A 20,637-nucleotide genomic window follows, 5' to 3' on the forward strand; every position below is an offset into this window, starting at 1 on the left:
GGAACAATCTGATACAGGCAGCAAAGCTTAAATAAACTAGAAACATTTCAAATGATCCATAAAGGATTAATAAGCACTGCAGGAAGTCCTATAGGCTCAGCGTATACATTTTCCATCTTTTTCTCCTGCAATAGGCATGACATGAAATTCTAAACAGAACTCAAGTTTCAAAGTCACTGAATGTTAAGGTCTGCAGCTTTGATACTAGGGTAGAGAGGGGTCACCATCTTGAAATATTTAATTTAAATAGATAACAAAATATTGATTTTATTAGCATAATAAAGCCCCCAAATTATGGCCCTTCACAAAATTTTTTTTCTACTCACAAATAGACAAATGGACAAAAGCAAGGCAAAAGGGGTAGTAGTAAGCTACAGGCCACTAATATAACAAGAACAAAATGACAGCTATTATTTTGGCAGAGATAATCTATGCTGAAACACAAAACACACACGCACACAATTTCTTTCAATACAATTTTCTTGTCTTCCCACTGACTTCTATGATTACCACAGAAAGCAGGGTTCTAAACACATTTCTCAATTGAATCTTCAATCAATAACAGTAAAAATTTGAGAAGGGAGATATGGGAAAATGTATTATAGCATTAGTAAATGTTTGCAAAACAGACCGAACTTATCAATATGCATAAAAGTTGAAAGGGAAAAAAATGGAAACAAAAACATCAGTAACAATAGATCTTATATATTTACCTTATCAAAATAAGTTAAAAATTCACCAAAACTCCAAAATCCAATGAGTAAGAAAAATTATCCCTGGCCTAGTCCAAGTGATTAAATTATGCAGTCATATTTTCTTTGTAGTATCACAGCTGTAAAAATAAGGAATAATTCTGAATTACCAAATGGCCACTGGGATACAGGTACATTCAAAGGTACCTTACAAATAATGAAAAGAATTGATAATTGAATTAATTTATTGGAAGCAACAAAACTAAACTAAGTGCAACCTACCTATTCCATATCAGTCTCACGTTTTGAAAGGGAAATATTAGAAAAGCAAGAATTAGACATCTGCAAAAACCCCAAACAATAAAACTTCTGTGATCTCAGACCAAGGTCAACATGACCTAAACAAACTCAAATTGGTAGCAAGAATCCAGAGTGACGTAGGCAAGAAGACAAATAATTCATATAAGAATTGAGAGTTCTTCTTGCTAAAAGATCTAAAAGTTCAGGCTCTACTATGCTAGCCAGGCTGCTTACCACCCAGGTTTTTTTGTTACGAGCCAAGAACTTCTACAGGGGAAACTATTTAGGTGATAGTTACACACAAACTGGAAAAGTTATTACAAAAATGGGAAACTGAGAAAACTCAAAAATGAAAGAGATGAATTAAAAGTTATAAAAGAAAATAAATACAAAAACCAGCAAGGATAACATTGGCCATATCAGGGAGGGAGAGAGAGAGGGAGGGAGGAGAGATGCGGGAATGATAAATGCTAGCTCACAGTGAGAGACTGAAGCTGAAAGGCAAAAATTATGACTAAAATAATACACTAATCAAAAAGGAAAAGAGAATGAGAAGAAAGAAGCAAGAAAAAAATTGAAAAAGTAATCATTTCCCTGTACAAAGCCAGCAGAGAGGCCTTGCTTGAAATGCTTTCTACAATCCTGGGTACATCACTAGAAATGGATAAAAGAAACCAATGCAAAGAACAGTAGCAACAACAACAACACCAAAAAAAAAAAAAAAAAAAAAAAAAAAAAAAAAGACTCTGCAGATAACAAAAAAGTATGATACAATAATTTTTCCAGTGGTTACAAACACACCGGATTCAGTGATACAAGATTACTGCGTACTCCTCCATTCAGAGGGAGCAAAAGCATGCTGTAAAAAGCAGATATGTGTATCAGAAAGGTAAGTTTTGACTAGTGGAAAACAAGATTATATTAAATACGCTCAGGCTTAGCAGAATTTGACATGTTTAATGTGGTAGCAGTTTAATTACAATCATCCATAATATTAGGAACAATCCTAGTTCTTTAAGGAACTAGGAAATAAATGCTACCATAAAATACTGAGAAAGCCAAAGAGATGAAAAGGATTTTGATAAATAGCTGTAGCCTTTGTGCATCCATAAAAAACACAGTCTGCATCAATTTCAGTGCCCACTGTTTAGTTTTTGTCACCATTATCATTATAAAACAGAAAAACAGGAGTGCAAAAGAGTCAGTGAAAACAGAAGTTGGAAAGAGAAAGCCTAGAAATGCAGACAATGAAGTATACAGACGATAAACTTGTTGGTTTGTTTACCTTTCTTTGCAATTCAAAACAGAATTGCAGTGAAGCTGAAAAGATTACAAAAATGAGAGCAATGAAGAACAGAAGTATCTGAAATGGTATAGAATAGCCTTTGGATTTGCTTACCACTAAGTACCATTCAGAAGCTGTATCTAGAGAAGACCTGCCCATCTCACACAGCTGAAAATACTCCTGTTTTAGCTGAAACAGTCAGGTACTACCCAGGAACTTACATCTCCTGCAGAAAATTCTATTGAAAAAAAAAGCATTAAACAGAGTTCTTTGAATCACAAGCACCCAGATAATGTCAGACAGTCTACTACACAAATGTTTTTCTTAAATCAAACTTATTTGTTCATGGGTTAACACAAATCAATCCATATTTCTTGGCTGCAATACTCTACCAAATAACCATAGATCAGTCTTGTTTCTCCTCAATATCTAAAGCAAACGTGAATATTTGTTTTCTCTTGAGGCTTAAATCTGTTTCATTTCCAGAATGTGTTCTTTTCTGATTTGAGCAGCGCTAGAGAAAACAAGTGGTACTGCCAAACAGAATCAGAGGTTTCAATGCAAAAGCACTGTACTTGAAAACCAGAGAAAGTTTAGGCAAAACTATGAAACATACTGCAATGCAGATTGGTTTTGCTGCCCACAATCTTCCTTACCATTCCTGTCCAAACTATTTGCTGATACAAATTCACAACAGAGTATAAGATGTATACCTATATATAGCAAAGAAAGTCAATTCATGTTTGCCAATTTTAATTTAATGGAATACAGAATCTAGTATTTCTCATTTCCAGCCTTATTTCTCTCCCTGTAAATTTCTCTGTCTGACAATGGACATTTACAGTGGAACAAAAGAGACAAGAAAAGATGCGGATAAGTTTAAAAGGTAAAGGAATAAGGAGCAAAGTAAGGGCAACAGAGTGAAAGTGCAAAATTGATCTATTTTAAAACAATTAAGTTTCAAAGGATAACAATGAAATAGAAGAAATGACTTGATCATTACACAAGACAACAGACGGTAGAGCTTGTACGCTTCTAGAGGAAAAATGTTATCAGTTAATAAATCTATTCATAATATTTTCACTGTAAACTTTAAAAGTATGTTCAACAGTTATGTATTATTTTTTGGAACAGTAGTGAGGATGCACGTTATCCTTTACCCACTATTCAGAACTAATTAGTGAGCAGGTGAGGTAGGAGAAAGATGGAAGAAAATGTCTTTTTTTTTCTAATAGCTGATCAACTTGGTTCTTTCATAAGGCATAAACATTAGGTGTTGAGAGTAGAAACGTGCTTTCTCAAAGGCATTATTAACAATTAATAATCATTACACAGTGGCTTGTTTACCTGACCTTGTGTAAATTTAGCAGCCTTGTAATTAGACTCATATTTTGCACATTTGTGTATTTCCATGCATAGGATTTGACTCATTCATTCATCCATTAAAATTTGCTTGACAGACATAGATGGATAATCAGGGTACAATTTGTATTTACTGGATTACAAAAAATTGCCCAAACTGTTAAGTTCAAGGAAAGCATGTTCTCATCTTTCTCTTGTGAAAGACTTAAAAGTAATTAAATATCAAAGGATGGCCCCAAGGCTCTCTGAAGAAGGAGCAAAGCATTTATACTCTGATAGCTGTAACACAGCCTTGCACTAAAGATGGGTTAAAGAAAGGGAAAAAAAAAAAAGGACTGGTATCTACATTTTCCTTTAGGCAACGCAACAAAATTACTCCTCAGTAAGAATCACTTCCCACAAAAGTAATACCCTAGTATTAATCACAACTCCACTGAAGAAGATGCATTTATATTTCTCCATTTCCCTTCCTCAATGGGAAATGAAGTCTGTAGAAATTAGGCAGTTCATGGATTTTCTCCCACTTAACCACTTCCCAATAACTTCCTAATTTTCCAACCAGGTGGAAAAATCATCCAACTACTTTCCTGATTAAAAAAAAAAAGGCTTAAATTTCAAATATTCATAAGCATTATTCATAACAATGAAATACTATTATTAGATTTCATTAAACATTTTAGAATACAGTTGCCCTGTCCAACTAGGCACATGTTTTACAGGATTCTTCTGAAGAAACCAATGAACTTTTACCTCATGAGTCAAATGTGATAACTGAATGCATAACACATACACGCTTTTTAACAACTTCTGTAATCCAAAGGGATCTGAAAGCTGTAGCTGATACATCAGAAAAAATCACTTAGTTTCCTTTAGTAAATCCATTCCTCACGGTAGGCTTTTATTCTTTTAGATCCAAATGTCTAACCAAAATAATACAGCAGTTGCAAGAAAGTGGGCCACGCTCTTTAAAACAACAAAACAAAACAAAACAAAAAAACAGCTATTACTTTTAAGATCATAAAGTATCTGAAATATCAACAAAGTAATGAAAGTGAAGGGAATGTTTTAGCAAAGCATTAAGAGATAGTCCAATAGCTTCTCCACTGGTGACAGACACTTTTTTCAATCAACTGAACACAGTCATCTCTGGACTCAATTTTCTGTGACCAAATAAATTGCAATGTAGTGAGTCACTCACATAATTTTAGATTATTTATGTCTGCTGTTTATAAGCATTGAGAAAAGAAGAAAAAAGAACATTAAAAGATCCTCTTTCCTAAATTAGGAAATCTTTATTTGAGTCTTAGTAATCTTAATTCATGTTTTAACTGTTCTCCTGACATATGTGAACGTATTAGAAGTTCAAATTAAAGCAACAAGATGAGACCAAAAAGTATCTTCCAGTGTTCTCATTCCTTCACTGCCCTGCCAAAGGAGTGAAAAATTCAATACTTCTTCTTGGTCCTCATTTCTTTACCATATGTAAAAGTCAAAACCAATGTAGTTATCTTCCAAAAAATAAAAAGGTGAAAAGAAATCCTTGCTGTTGAAAAAATTCTGTCCCTCTTCAGCTTCTCTCATGCAATACAGTTGTGTTCAGCACTTTTTTTCCACTAAGACAACTCCAAGAGAAGCTGAAACAACTTAGCACCTGGATAATACCTCTCCTGCACTGTAATTCCCACACTTCCTCTGCTCACTCCAGAATGCTAACCTCTTTCCAGGCTGAATGAGGAAACCCACAGGCAGGAACAGTTTTGCTCTCAACTGGAAAACATGAGCAGAAAACAGTGACGAACATCCTCTTCATGGAGGATGAATGTTCTGTATTATTCCAGGTGCAGCAGGAATAAGCTCATCCAAACTGAAGGCATTAATAAAGAAATTTCCATCAAATAGGGGGAAAAGGAAGAATATTGCTATGCTGACCATATTTTCATTAGGAAACGAAAGCTAGTTATTACAAAATCTTTCTCTTCAACTCATGCATGTCTATAATCTTCAAAGACAAGTAAAACAAGCGATGAAGGAAAAAAAGAACACGAGAAAAAACACCAATTAAATAAATCTCTGGGATGATGATGTTGTTGAATGGGCAGGTTACTTAAAGAAAATCACTAGGAGTTCATCCTTCCTTGTTTTCCACATCTGACCTGTTGCCACCAGAACAGAAAGGAAAAAAGACAAGACTAAGCATTCCTTTCTGGACCAGCATTAAAAAAATAACAAAACAAAACCAAACAACAACACACATCTTCAAACATCAACTTTTGGCTTATTCTGTTGTACTAGCCTAATGCTCTTATTAGAACTGTCTTCCAGACAGTTCAGTGTCTTGACCCTAAAGGATTAAAAATAATTTGAAAATTTTATAACTGAAGAGTTGCTTGCAGTTCAGATGAGGAGGAAGGGATTGAAAAAAATCTGCCTAGATGCCTTCTGGAAAAAGAACTCGCCTGTAATTATTACAAGATGAAGTCAGTGGTTTTAACACTGGCATCTCCCTAGCCTTGGTTATGAAGCTGGATCTCCTTATGTGGAGGTCTGTGAGTAGAAAAAAAAGGAACCAGTTTAATTTATATAGAAATTGAGTATGCTTCTTTCTACAAAAAGCTTGTAATTGCTCATCAGTTTCCTTATTCTCACTACAGTCTCTGATGTTCCTCAAATAAGTATTTGTTACAGAGGTTTCCTGCAAGACACCTGATTACTGAGTGGCATCTTGCCACTAGCCTCATGAAGCCCTTCACAAATGGACTCACCAGAAAATGTCAAAAATAGACGTCTGAAGTCATTATTGACCATTTCTTGGTAGATAACAGAGTTGTGGAGGGTTTTTTGGTTGTTTTTTCTCTTCTAATTAATTTTAAGTCCTAAAGATGCCTGGCTTACCAAATCATATAGAATTTTTAAATAATGAGTTATCTTTTAGGCATTTTAGTCTCTTTTACTTGATGGGTTGGGAAAGGAGTAGGGTGTCAGATATTAAAACTATGTTTTTAATCAGCCAGGAAACCCCCTCGAGAACCACATCAAAATTTATTCTACTCTACTGTTATTATTTCATTGATTCTATTAAAAAAAAAAAGGTTGGAAGTTGGCCCCCAAAAAGATGCCCCATTAAAGGAACAAGAGAGTATAAATGCTGATCCCATGTCGCAAAAAGAAAGATAGAAAGCAGTAGGAGGGAGGAAGAATTTGCTTAATTGCTTCTATTCAAAAAAGCATAAAAAACACATGCAAATAATAAAGAATGGCGTGAAAAAGCATCTCCAACACTGCATGAACTGCTGGAAGATGTTCTGGTATTTCTTAATAACTGTTTTAATTTTATTGACTTTATTCATATCTGCAAACTTATCCATAAAAAGGCACATATACAGAAAGAGAAATAGTACCAAATTCAAATTCAAAATTCAACTTCTGTGCCTGATAGGGGTCATAAATACAAGTAGCTGCTAGTGCTATTGCAAGATCTTCATCAAGAATTGCTTCAAAATGAGAAAAAATATGTTTTATCAAATAACAATTATTACATGAATTACACAGTTTTCAGAAGAAAAAAAATGTAGTATCGTGCAACAGAATTCATCATTTTGTTTCTTTGTGTTCTGGGGGGCAAGGGGGTTCTCCATTTTGAAACAATTCTAGTTTCCCTGTAGTACAGTCGAATGTTGCTTTGGATATTAAATTGAGAATTTATCTTAAATGGAAACAAACAACTTCGCTAAAAATTAGACATTTATGACTTGCAAATTACAGATACTAATTATTTTCAGTATATACAATTATGATATTCTCAAGAGGTATTAATTTTGGGACAGATGTGCTTTCATCATGTAATTTGGAAATTAAGTTACACTCTCACGTATGGGAGCTCAGAAGTCTGAATTTGTGTAAGGGTAGGATTGATAGAGAGGAATTTTGTCTTGCTAATTTTCTCTCTCTCTCTCTCTCTCTCTCCCTCTCTCTCTCTCTCTCTGATGAGAGTGTGACCAGCAATCCTCACAGCTGGGTTGCCTTGCACTCAAAGGAATGGGGGCTGACTGCAGAGCTGATGAGGATATACTTCCACTTGACTCCACCTCCTATTTTGTCCTTTCAGATAATTCTTCCAAATCCAGTAAAAATTTAAAGAATAATTAAGATATATCAGCTGCAAGATATGCACAATGTTCAATCTTTCACATCACTGGCAGAAAGCAAAAATAAGCTCATCCAAACTGAAGGCATTAGTAAAGAAATTTCCATCAAATAGGGGGAAAAGGAACAATAATGCTATGCTGACCATATTTTCATTAGGAAACGAAAGCTAGTTATTACAAAATCTTTCTCTTCAACTCATGTATGTCTATAATCTTCAAAGATAAGTAAAACAAGTGACAAAAGAAAAAAAGAACATGAGAAAAAACACCAATTAAATCAATCTCTGGGATGATGTTGTTGTTGAATGGGCAGGTTACTTAAAGAAAACCACTAGGAGTTCATCCTTCCTTGTTTTCCACATCTGACCTGTAGCCACCAGTACAAAAAGGAAAAAGACATGACAAAGAAGTATTCCTTTCTGGACCAGCATTAAAAAAAAAACAAAACAAAACAAAAAACAAAACAAAAACCAAACCAACCAACCAAACAAACAAACAAAAAAAACCAACAAAACCCAGCATCTTTAAATATTAACTTTTCACTTATTTCGTAGTATAGGGTAAAGACATTCAGAGCATGTGCTACAACTCTGAATCTGAGAGCTTTTATTTTTGGATGGAATGAGTTTTGTTTCTGCAGAAACATTTATTTCTATCTTGAGATCTCTTAGCAGTGTGAATTTTTTATGCCTCTCTTGTAAGGGCATCTGCAAAGATAATGATTTTGTTCAGGAGAAAAGGAACAGTTACTTGCTAACTTCTGCAGAGTCTTAATTTTTATGGTCCAGTGGAAGATTTCCCTGCTCATGGCAGGGATGGGGAGGTTGAATTGAACCATCTTCCAACCCAAACAATCCTATCATTCTCTGTAGAAATTTGGTATACCTTTGAAAACTTCAGAAATGTTTCTTTCATACATTTGAGGATTTAAAGCCTAACAATGGCTAGGCTGAAGATACTTGGATACTGAAATTCTTCAAATGAAAGAAAATGAACAAGACAATAGCCTTTGTCATTTAGCTGCTGTAACAGTTTTAGCAGGACTACAGAGCTTTTTTCTCTCCCACTATGGAATGCCACAGCTGTGGACAGATAAAGAGAAAATAATCTGCATAGCATGAAAATAGGGAAGAGATGTTCATCTTTAGCAATAAAAGGGTATTTAAACCAGTGTGCATCACAGAACACAAGGTGCTAAAGCACAGGCAAAGCTGACAATTGTTCAGGCTCAATTTACAAAAGGTAATAGTACAAAAGCATGCTCCTATGAACAAAAATAGAGTAACTCATGTTTATAACTCAGTAAGAAATTAGTGGTAAAGTCCACCAGCAGATGCCATTTAATGAAAATGATTGGAACAGATACGTAACCAACCTGACTGCTGAGCTTCAACGACACAAAAGCCTATACAGAGGACGCTACAAGTAGATCAAAGCCCGTTTTGTACCACAGCCTTTTATCATGAGATTTCAAATATGGGAATCACTTCTGTTGAGGAACAATTTGTTTAATTCCTTAAAAAAATATTTTACTAAGAAGAGAAGTGACTAAAAGATAAAAGAAATATTTTCTGACACGTTTAACTACTTTAAACCAAAAAATTTAAATAAGTCTTTTAACAGCTAAGAGTGGAGAAACGAGCATCTACAAGAACCATCCCCACAATGCCAAAGCAAAGCATGCTGAAACTTCATAGTTGAAAATTCTGGTGTATGTGCTCTCTGCCACCTTCTATCCTTGATGACATTGTTGTTTAATAATGTTCAGGAATATGGACTATGAAAGACATTAACAAACAAAAACGTTTGCCAAAGAAAGTATACCCTGCACCAAATATAGTTTAGCTTCCCAAATAATAATAAAAAATAATAATTATTTAAGCTTTCTTTTAAAATTGAGGGTTGGTTCACAATAAAGACTAAGAAACTTTAGGACAGATGACTTAGTTTTTCATGCAATTATTAGAAAACATTCCATATTTTTATGTGTCATTCAACTGAGTTACCATGGATGGATCCACTGTAGCTTTTCAAACAAAATGCTCAAAACAAGATGTTTCATTTTCTAAAATTCTTGTTTGACTATAGATTTCTATATACCTACTAAGTAACTCCTAAGCAACTCCTAAGAACACGTTTGTGATTATCACAACATTTTTAGGTCAGAATTGTCAAATAAACCTATTCTCATAAAAAGAACTACATTTGGTGAAACTGTAGTCTATTTAACTTCTGATTTTAACTTTGGCTCTCTGGAAGTATGTAATGCGCTTGAACAGTGTAATCATTGGCTGATCTGATAGTAGAGGGTCAACAGAAATTGTAACAGTTAGTTAAGTCAACATTTCTGTGATTACTATTGTACATATACCAACTAGCATCAAGTATTCAATATCAAGAGACAATTCTGTGTCATATTCTAGCAAACTGGTTATAACACATTCATTTGTATTAAAATTTCATGTATAATAATTCAGACTTAATTTCTTAGTTGATACTTATTGCCCCAACTTAGTATAATGCATGAACTGTATCAAAATCACACAAGAACTGATGGTTTTAAATATTACTTAAAGTCTTAGTTGAGACGAGCTTCCGCTTCTTCTAATATCTCTAATTGGAAACTAGTAAGAATGCTTCTCCATCCAAAATTGCATTTGGATTTAAATTAAAAGTAACAGCAATCTAAACAGATTGAAAATGGTCATCTCTGAAGCTACCACAGAAAGGAGAAAGATCAACATTGATCTTGTCGAGACCAGTGATTTGTCATGAATGCTCTTGTGATCTATGATGTTATTAAAGTAGTCTCAGAATAAGCAAAACCTATAATGTCATGTAGCATCCTAACACTTCTGTCATTCCAAGATGTTCAACATGGGATGTACTTGTTCACTCTCATTCTCAAAGTAGCTTGCTCAGGCACTTAATGTAACATGTGGCAGATCTATCTATAGGCTGCAGAAATTCACCCAAACTTTTACATTCTGCACTACAGAATCTCATAACAAGTACTGCACTTGGTACACCAAAGCTACTTTATTTTGTGCTCAGTTTAAAGCTAGACAAGAGAGAGTTGCAACCATAACCGTATTACAGCAAAACATACTTTCCAAGTGCTACCAAAATTCATCATTGTTTCTACTGTGGCAACAGATCAGTTCCAACAGAGTACCTTCAAAGTGCTTTCCATAATCCTTTGAAGACAGCAACATCTTGTTATTAGAGAAGTGATTCAATCACCTAGGTAAACATTACACACTTGGTGGCAATCACAACCACGACCATATTTACCTGTGGGCACATTTCCTGTAACATGATCTACACATTACTGCCATTCATAAGCCTAAGCAGATAAATTATTGTGATAATAAGCCCTTACATTCCTGTGTTCTACCTACAGAGGAAATTACAAAGTTGGTTTTATTCTATTGAGGCAATCTGCATTTCTTAGAACCTGTTCCATGCCGTGGCTAACCTGGGAAGCATTTTCTCCAGTTAGCAGAGAGCTGTATCTGCTGTCATTAAGAGTCTTCTCTGGCAAGGGACCTCACTGTGGACTAAACACTAGAAATAAGCATCAGCAAACAGACACTATTCCTTTGCAGATTTCACTCATTCTCAGTGGCTGAAATTCTGAGTTCATAGAGTTGCACTCAATTTCACTCAGCCATCAGGGAGATGGATGCATGTCCGTCACGGCTAGTAAAATCCAATGAAGAGAGTTAAACCTTTTGTATAGGTATATTGATCATTACTTTGAAACACTTCACTAAAAATCATATCGATGCCGCAAGTCTAAAACAAACAATTCCTTTACAGGGCAGAAGTTGCAGTAATAGTGAATCAATCTCAGTTAATAGATACCATGAGCACTGTGACAAATAACTGCTTACTCATCCCCAAAATGCACATGGTGACCAAAGGGCTATCTTTCATTATGCAGTTAAGTATAAATTGTGTTTGTAAAGACATATATAATGCTTTCACATAGTAGAATACTGGTGGTGTTGTTCAATAATCAAGATGCTTCTAATTTCCTCTTGGTTAACCGAAACATGATTTTAAGTACAACCCATTTGTCAACCGCATTCAAGAAATGGATCAGAAAATACCACTGCAGGGGGGAGGAAAACATCTTGAGAATTCTTGGTGCCAGCTTCCCTTCCCTCTCTTGAGTTCCCAGTAAGTTGTGCACGGAATCACATTCATCTTTTATCGCTCACTCCAATTGCTTTCCATTTTGTCTTGACTTGGAAGCTTTCAATACTAAAAATAAATGTCTCGGTTTCTGTATATATAAACTAAAATGACAGTGATACAATTTCAAGCTTGGAAGAGACTCAGATATCCATTTATACACAAACAGGAAGAACTCCCAAAATAATCATTGGAGATAATTGGACAGCAGCTTTTAGCTATCTGATTGTGTCTGCCACATCAATTGGTGTAATGATTCCTTCTGTTTTCTGGCTCTACACACTCTTTATTACGTGTCCATATTCTGCCAGTATTAGCAGCACAACAATATTTAAAATACTGTACTACTGCCACTACTGAAGACCTTTCCTTCAATCCAAAGAAGCTTCTTACCCTGACCCGCCCATCAAACAAAAAGGGTTTTCAATACATAACTGTTCCGAAAGCATGATTACAAAAGTCATCACCACCATCTACAATCATATTTTCACCTGTTCATGTGGTGTACACCTGTGGGTTGTTGGCAATACACATGATTGCAGTGTGGGAGACTCCAGGTCCACAATGAGCCCTGTCATTTTTGTTCCCTTAAGCGAATATGCCATGCTACCCCAAACCCTGTATGAAGGCTACTGCCTCTTATAATATTATCTTGTTTATAAATCTTTTACTTTTTAAGTGCATAAAATACTAACGCAAAACCCAAGAACATACATATACAATAATCAAAACAAGGAATAAACATATACATACATAAAACAATAATTCAAAGACCTTGAACAAGTGTACTAACATGCTTTTATACTGCGACCTAATGTGCAAGCAGTAGACTACCCCACCACAGGTAAGAAATGAGAAATTTTGAGGGCTATTGAGCACTGCATTTTCACAGCTGAACAGTATAAAGTTATTTAGCAGTGTTCAACAGCCTTCAAACTCACTTCTGTCTGTGGGTTAGAGTGGTCTACTAGAAAGACTAAAATAAAGGCAGTATAATAAAGGCTGGGCCAAGATTTTCTCAATATTAAAAAAAAAAACAAAAACACCATAATCTTTTTAAGTTTGCATTCTGAAAACATAAAAAGGTCTGAAGATGCCATATGCTTTAACTAAACAATACAAAAGAAATCTATATTAAAACAGGCTTTAGCCTATACTACTACTAATACCATGCACGTATAGCTAGAAACAAGTTAAAAAAACTTGTGATTCAAGGACTACAGCTTGAGAGTCCTTCCAGTTCAGCTGTGATTCTGATACCACTCAGACGTATACAATACAGACTTTTTATTCAATTCCTTTCAGTCAGCAAAACTAATGGCTAAGCAAGACATGGGATTCATTTTTATCGATATGAACACTGATTTTTACAGAGATTTTTAAAAGAGGATCTAAGAGTTGGTGTTTATTTACCAAATGTTCAAAATAAATATGAATATTTCCAGTGGGAAACATTAAACAGTTTGCATCATAATTAGATCCTCTTACTATAAATTATATGAAACTCTCCAGCATAGCAATTGGTCACTTTTTCCATTTATGCCTGCATATTTCAGCCTTCAGCCATTCTCTAGCATGGATGCTTCATTGATGGCTGAGGGTAACACTTCAAAAATGAACTAGCTAAACAAACTTCCCAGCAGCACTTGACAGAGCTACACCTATTCTTCCCCATTTCCAAAGCAGTACAGAATTAATTACCAGTTCTATGGATCTATTGTAAGTATAATAGACTAAAGAGCTATCACAGACACATTTATTGTAAAAGCACAATCCCAAGAGTGTCTAGTAGAGGGCCAAAACGATTAACACAAATGCTTTGTCAGATCAAAGATAAAATCTGCACCGCCCAATTGAGGAATGAATTAGAACAGTGGGTTATCTTTCAAATTAACCAGGGCAGTTAGTGAGGAAAATTTCATGAAAGTGTAATTCTTAGCCTTTGTGAATCCACACAGCAGGCATTCTGCCAGCTGACAAGATGATGAAATTTTCATGCTTAAAAAAGCCCTCTTCATTTCCCAATTTAGATTAGCTAGCGTTTCTCTCTCTTTTCATCTATTTGCTCTTCTGAAGCAGAATATATAAAAAAAAAAAAACACACACCACATAACAGAATCAATCTTTCAAAGAATAATGCCTTTCTGAAAAGAAATATTTGCATGTCATTTTTAAAGATATCTACAATTAGGAGTAGGATTCTCAAAAATGATATTGTTAATACTATTAAGAAAGCCAAAAATACTGGAGTAATGTCACCTATGTTTTAGAACACAAATAAAAGATTTAAATGTTTCAATGGGAAAAAGGACTGAAGAAATTACATAAAAGTAAATAATTTACAAAAGCACTGGTATTGTAGCAACCTTACAAAATTATATTTGTGTACTTAGACTTGCATCATTTTAAAGGAAGGAAGTACATCATCAATATATTTACTTATTTATTAACTCCACTCACCAAAAAGACCAAGTATATTTTGCACTTCTATATATTCCACTTCTAAGTTTATATAGCTATATATGGAAGCATTTCAATAGACAGGGAAACAAAATGCAACGATTCTAAACCCTGAAAAAAAAATCTCATTAAAAGCCCACTGAAAAAAAGTACGCTTATTCATTTCTGCAAGCAGTGGATAGTGCCAAAAGACTCCTGCTAAGAGTGACTTCATAAAAACTAGCTCATTATTTTAAGTGTTAAAAAAATATTATTTATGAAATTTGTTTTTTTGTATCGTGGGTCATTTGAACAACATATAAAGAAAAGTATTATCTAAAAATATATACATACTGGAATAAATGGAGTGACAAAGTTAATCAGAGTATTTCTCTATTTAAACTGACACTTCTGAGCCTCTCAGGTACAACAACTACAAGAGGAGACTTAAGTGTCTCAAAGTTTCGTCAAATGTTTTGTTCAGATGGTACTTTGCCATACTACTTCTGAGTGTGCCTTTAGAGTTTATAGGATTATATGTATTAGTCCAAACATCCATTTGACAAATTTCAACTCCAGCTGTTACACAGTCACTACAAGTACTTAATGAAAGGAGTATACTAAAGCCCAGAGCACCTGCTTTTCTAAGAGCTAAGGGGACAAAAAGTTTTCTTGCCCAGCTCAGTGGAAAGCCCTTCATTTAATGAAAATCATTGTGCAATTTCAAAACTACTCAATAATAAAGTATACTCACATTTCTGGAGTCTGAATGTATTCCACAGTTAAAAGTAATATTAAACATCATTATTAGAGCTAACTGATAAGGTTAAAAGAAAGTTCTCATTGCTGAAAATATGATCAGGTTTATAAAGCCTCCATTTACAAGCACAAATAAATTCCTCTTGGAGGACTTTATTCTGATATATACTAGGTAGACAGATACGTAACAGATTTTAATAGAATATAAATAAATTACAATGTTCAATATAGAAACATTTCAGACTTTGGTTCACGGCTTGACCTTAAAACCAAACGAAAACCAAAAGCTAGAGAACAGAGTAAAATATTACAGCATTTTTCATTCTTTAGAATTCTTCAGAAATAACACTTCTTCCTGTCCTTAAATCGTACTTTATATAGCAAGAATTCCTTAGCATTTGGCTTGTGTATTATCATAATGTTCATACATTGCATCAAATGTACATATTCTAAAATCTAAAAAAAATAATCAGAAGCAGAATTTTATATAAAAGAAGTCTGTCTAAATATATTACCTTGACCTATTATATAAACACACTTTATAACGCAGTATTTATAGTAATATCATGTGAATTAAAGTTTTGCAGCCAGATGGACTTGGCAATAATGCAAGATTTCACATTTGATAACTTTACCCACCTAAATGATTTATCCTTAGCTTCAATGCAAAGGAACAATGAATCCTACCCTAAGAAATACTACAAATTTAAATTGTCTAAGAAAATTCTTTTTGATGCAATGATCTTCAAAAGACACTCTTATACCTTCCCAATACATCACATTTCCAGAAAACATATCAGAAAACATTTATTTAGAATTGCAATAGGAACTAATATAGAAGGAAAAAAAAACATACAAGATGTACACTTAGTATTAAACCATAATTAAAACAAAACTACTATGCTAATGCTCCGCATTTTAGCTGCCATCTGAAAAAATATTTTGTAATATCTAAGAAAACAAACCACAAATTAGGCCGGCCTTTCATTTACAGGTCAAAATTTCAAAAATAATTTTTAAGTATATCAAAGGTTATGAGCAACCAAAGGTTAGGAGCTCTTTCAAAAATGATGCTGCTCTGAGGGCTGTGAAAAAAGGTTCTGTGTTAGACAACTACATTATAAAAGAAGTTATGAGGAATTTCATGAAAATTTCACCAAAATGGACAGATGATAATTCACAAAACACAATCCTTACAGCATATTAGAGATGCCAAACATATTAATATAATTTAAAAATCAAGGTATATTTTTCCTAACCTGTTAGTTCCTTGGTCAGTGGAAAGATGGGTAATGCAAATATTACAGCACTATTTTTTAACAATGCCACACAATGCCAACCATTGGGAAAGCAATGAGCTCCTTCATCTGTAGTAATGCTGACAAACACTGTTACAAAACGTTATATACATACATACACGTACCTGACTATTTTGACTTAAGACAGAAATTAGAAAAATAACCTAAATTAACATTTTAAAAATCATTAATTGATAGTTCCCTTTTCATAAAGTTGAGTTTTGCAACTGCACTAATTTATACTTCATCGAAAAAAATGAGACAGCTGCTAAATTCAGGAGCACTTAGACAACTCATTTCTTACAGAAGAATATTTTCCGAATACTTACACTGTAGTATCTTTTTAGGTGGCGTCTAATATCCAAGAGTAATTTGTTGTTCATTTGAACCACGTGGTTGAAAGGAGGCTCTTCACATTCACTCTTACTGCACCTTTGCAAGCTGGGCTCAATAAATCGCCCCTGAAAAAAAGAAATGCAGAAATATACATCACGACAGCAGATAATAGCAGCAAAAGTTATTGCAGGAGTTTAGACGTAACACCTCATGTAAAAAAAAAAATCTTAACAGTCTTTATATATTCAATTAAATCTCTACTCTCTAGTCTTTCTTTCTTCCCACCATAGTTGGCCACATCCATATAAAGACTTGTCTGATAGGACAAACAGTTTTCCAAATCTCTTATCAATGAAAGATCTGCTGGAGATGATGCTTCTTCATCTGCTACAAAATTAATTATTCAACAAATTATGTTTCAGAGAGATTGAAGTTTTGCCTAAAGCTACTAATCAGAACACTGAAATCCACCTTACAGATACCAATTACAGATTACCAGCGGGGCTGTAGAGACAAGCCTTGTTGCAAAAGAAGAAGATCATTTTTTATCTTCCCCAAGTGCAAAGAACAGCTCTTAGAGTTCGACAGCATCTCATTTACTTTTGAAATCTTTGAATGGCTAACATTAAGATTTCAGAACCTAAAAGCAGTATGTGAAGTACTGAAATTAAACTCAGTAAAATTCTCACCGAAATAACAAAAACCTGTTAGGTTGGATATTTATAACACTATGTAAAAAGTTTTCTTTCCATTTACAACTTAACACTTAGGCTACTCTGAACCATCTTGGCTAAACTCCCACAACACAAAATAATTCCACTAAATAATTGCGTAGAATATTTATTACATTTATGTATATAATGTGTGTCTGTGTATATATATATAGACACACATACACACACATATATATATAAAGAGTTTGACATCCACTTCTCTCCATCTCTCCAGTTAGCCCATCTGCAAGTTGTCAAGTCTACGTGCAATTAACTGTTTTATTTACAGCTGTAATGAGCAAAAGTCAAGGATTTACATAGCATCACTCGATTTGTGTGCATTTTCATCTTACTTGCTTCCAAAGACTGCTTTATTTTGATTCAAAAAAATGCAAAACATCTGCTGTTTGTCCAAATTAACTTAAAATAATTACTTTTAATTTAGATAAAAGATTTATTTGCTTTGAGTTTCAAGGTTTTCACTACTCTGAGGCTCGCTAATTTGCCAATGACTAATATATGCATAACATTGCTGGAGAGTTAAATACTTGGCCCTATTTCAAGTTGTGATCCAAGGTCCCAGATACATTTTTTGGCAGAACTTCTCAACAAGAATGCACCCCCGTGACTTTTTATGTTCAATATACAAAGACAGAAGGAAAGATAACATAAAAAAGCCTTACTGTGAAGAAAGGAAGTGGGATGTAAAAAGATAAACAGAAATTTCAAAACCACTTTGTTCCAATTAATATGATTTAGGATAAGAAATTGCCATAGCTACATGAAAGTTTCATTAAATAGGGAACTGGAAGTTACTCAGGTGTTAAGATAAGGATGTCTTAAAAAGTTGCAGTTAACAATCATTCATGAATGTGGGCAAACAGATTAATGAAGCCAGCTTATCTCTCACGTTCTCCTAAACTGCACTGCTCCTAGCTGAAATGCAAAAATGGGAAAAATATTTCTACACTGTCCTATCAGCAGATTTCTGTTCCAAAGATATAAACAACAGTCCTGTAGCAATATGGTATCTTCTCCTACATCATACGAATGCTCTCTGAAAAGCCTTTTCTTCTACACTATTTTCCCCCTCACCAATAAAGAGAAATAAAACATTGAAAACGAACCGAACAGTCAAAGACATTGTCATAAATATTCTCTGTTCCACATTTGAGGCAGCAAAACTTGAATCTTTCACAGTCCCTATATTTCTCCTCATCAGTGAGCTGAGCTGGGCCACCAACCAAGGCATCATTCTCCTCATCTTTATGGTAATGGTGATGGACTCTGAATTGGGAGGGATCCAGTCCTATTAATAAGAAACAAAAATTTCAAAAGACTAAGAGGTCAACCATGCAAGTAGGCTCATTTTTCATATGCTTGGTGAAGCAGAGTGAAAAGAAAGTTACAAAATGTAAATTCAAAAGCTGAAAATCTCTCTTTAGCAAACACGGCTCTATAAATACAAACACATTTTACAATTTTTAACCACAAATAAAGGTTCACAAAACATGAAGAAATCTTCTCACTTATCTTCTTACGCAAGATTGCTTTATAAATAAAGCAAGCACGCTGCATTATCATGGGAGTATGCAACAGAACATTCTGTTTCTGAGGAAACCACTCCTAGGATGGCTTTATTGTTATTTTCTTCTTAAGTTACATTGAAAATATTTCAATAAAAATGTGCATCGTTATTAAGAAACAGTCTTTAAATCAAAACGGCACCATTAAAACTGAAAACAGAGAATAAAAACCCCATTAAAGAAACACGGGTGCACTGCTATTACCAACTCCTTCAAGTCCGTATACAACTGCCAACTCTGATTTCAATGCAGTGGTCGATTTCATTTTGGCTCAGTGGTTAACAGCATGTAGGTTTCAATCTAATGCAGTGGTTAAAATTCAGCAGCAGCATTTAAAACGACAGCGCTGGAGAGAAAATGCTTTATTTCTGATTGCCAGAACTCAGGATTTTAAACAAATAAATACACAAAAAAGATCCTAAAAATACTGATTCAACCACAAATAAGTAAATAAGCAAGCAAGCACGAAGTTCACTACCCTAGGAAGAAGACTGCCAAAGTAAATTTAATAAAAATCCTCTTTTTTTTGGTCATCCTTTGTTATGTTCAACCTTTCAAAAAGTCCATTTATTCCACGTATGATTTTTTCTGCTGTTTTTACTGCTGTTGTTTTGTGATTTTATTTTTAACTCTAGTAAATAGCACATGATAGAAAAGAATCACCTAAAGAGCATGGAAAAAAAAGTGCAGAAAACTATGGCTTACTTTAAAAATAATAAGAAAGGATCAAAGAGAAACAATTAAAAAAAAATTAAGAAAGACTATTTTCCCAAAAGCAGAGCAAAATAGCCCCCTAAAGAAAATATACAGAAAGAGAAATTTTGCTTAACTGTACTTTTCCAATATTCAATCAAAACTTGTGAGAGCCAGTAAGAAAATAATATTTTTAAGAAAGATAAATTAAGGCAACTAAAAGTTTACCATGCATCATCTTACATCACATGTGAATTTTAGTAAATGTAAGAATTGCCAGAGAAAAAGTATGAAAGATTACAAATAAAAAGTGAAGCTTGATTTTACAGTTCCTCTTAAGCTCTCTATACTGGGAGACTTAAAGAAACTGTTTGGGTACAATATTCAGCCAGTCAGGACAAGTATTACTGCATGCACAAAACAGCTGTGCTATACAAGCAAATACAGATTGTCTCTACCTAAAATGTTTGATACCTTTAACTTTATTATCATGATTCTGAATTTCTACTTTACAGCTATATGACAAATTCTAGGAGAAGAAAAAATTACATTGACATAAAAGATTAACTGGTTCTTGAAAGAAGTTTTCACTAAAATGTAATAAATATTTCCAATTTTACTTTTATGAATAGAAACAAATGTTAGTGCATAGGGCTAATATTTGGTCTCAAAGTGGTTCTTAAACTTTTAATGCTATTCTCTACAATTCTTTGAAAGAAAGAGCATATAAAGCAAAAAAAAAAAAATCTAACGTTGCTAATAGCATATTTTACATTTAATACATATGGTTCAACCTCATCCCTCATCCCTCCCTACCCCCTCTCCCCCC

At 34.0% G+C, this 20,637-nt stretch overlaps 1 long non-coding RNA gene across 1 annotated transcript; it reads right to left on the minus strand.

Moving 5' to 3' along the window:
* Positions 1-749: 749 nt before the first annotated feature.
* LOC104915411 lies at positions 750-18,863 on the minus strand. The gene is made up of 4 exons (XR_002121043.2): positions 18,657-18,863; positions 16,810-16,941; positions 2,392-2,515; positions 750-832 (listed from the first exon to the last, which is right to left on the minus strand). It is a non-coding gene; the product is annotated as an uncharacterized LOC104915411 (long non-coding RNA).
* Between the last annotated feature and the right edge of the window lie 1,774 nt (positions 18,864-20,637).

Source organism: Meleagris gallopavo, chromosome 1 (genome assembly GCF_000146605.3).
Source record: "Meleagris gallopavo isolate NT-WF06-2002-E0010 breed Aviagen turkey brand Nicholas breeding stock chromosome 1, Turkey_5.1, whole genome shotgun sequence".
Lineage (NCBI taxonomy): Eukaryota > Metazoa > Chordata > Aves > Galliformes > Phasianidae > Meleagris > Meleagris gallopavo.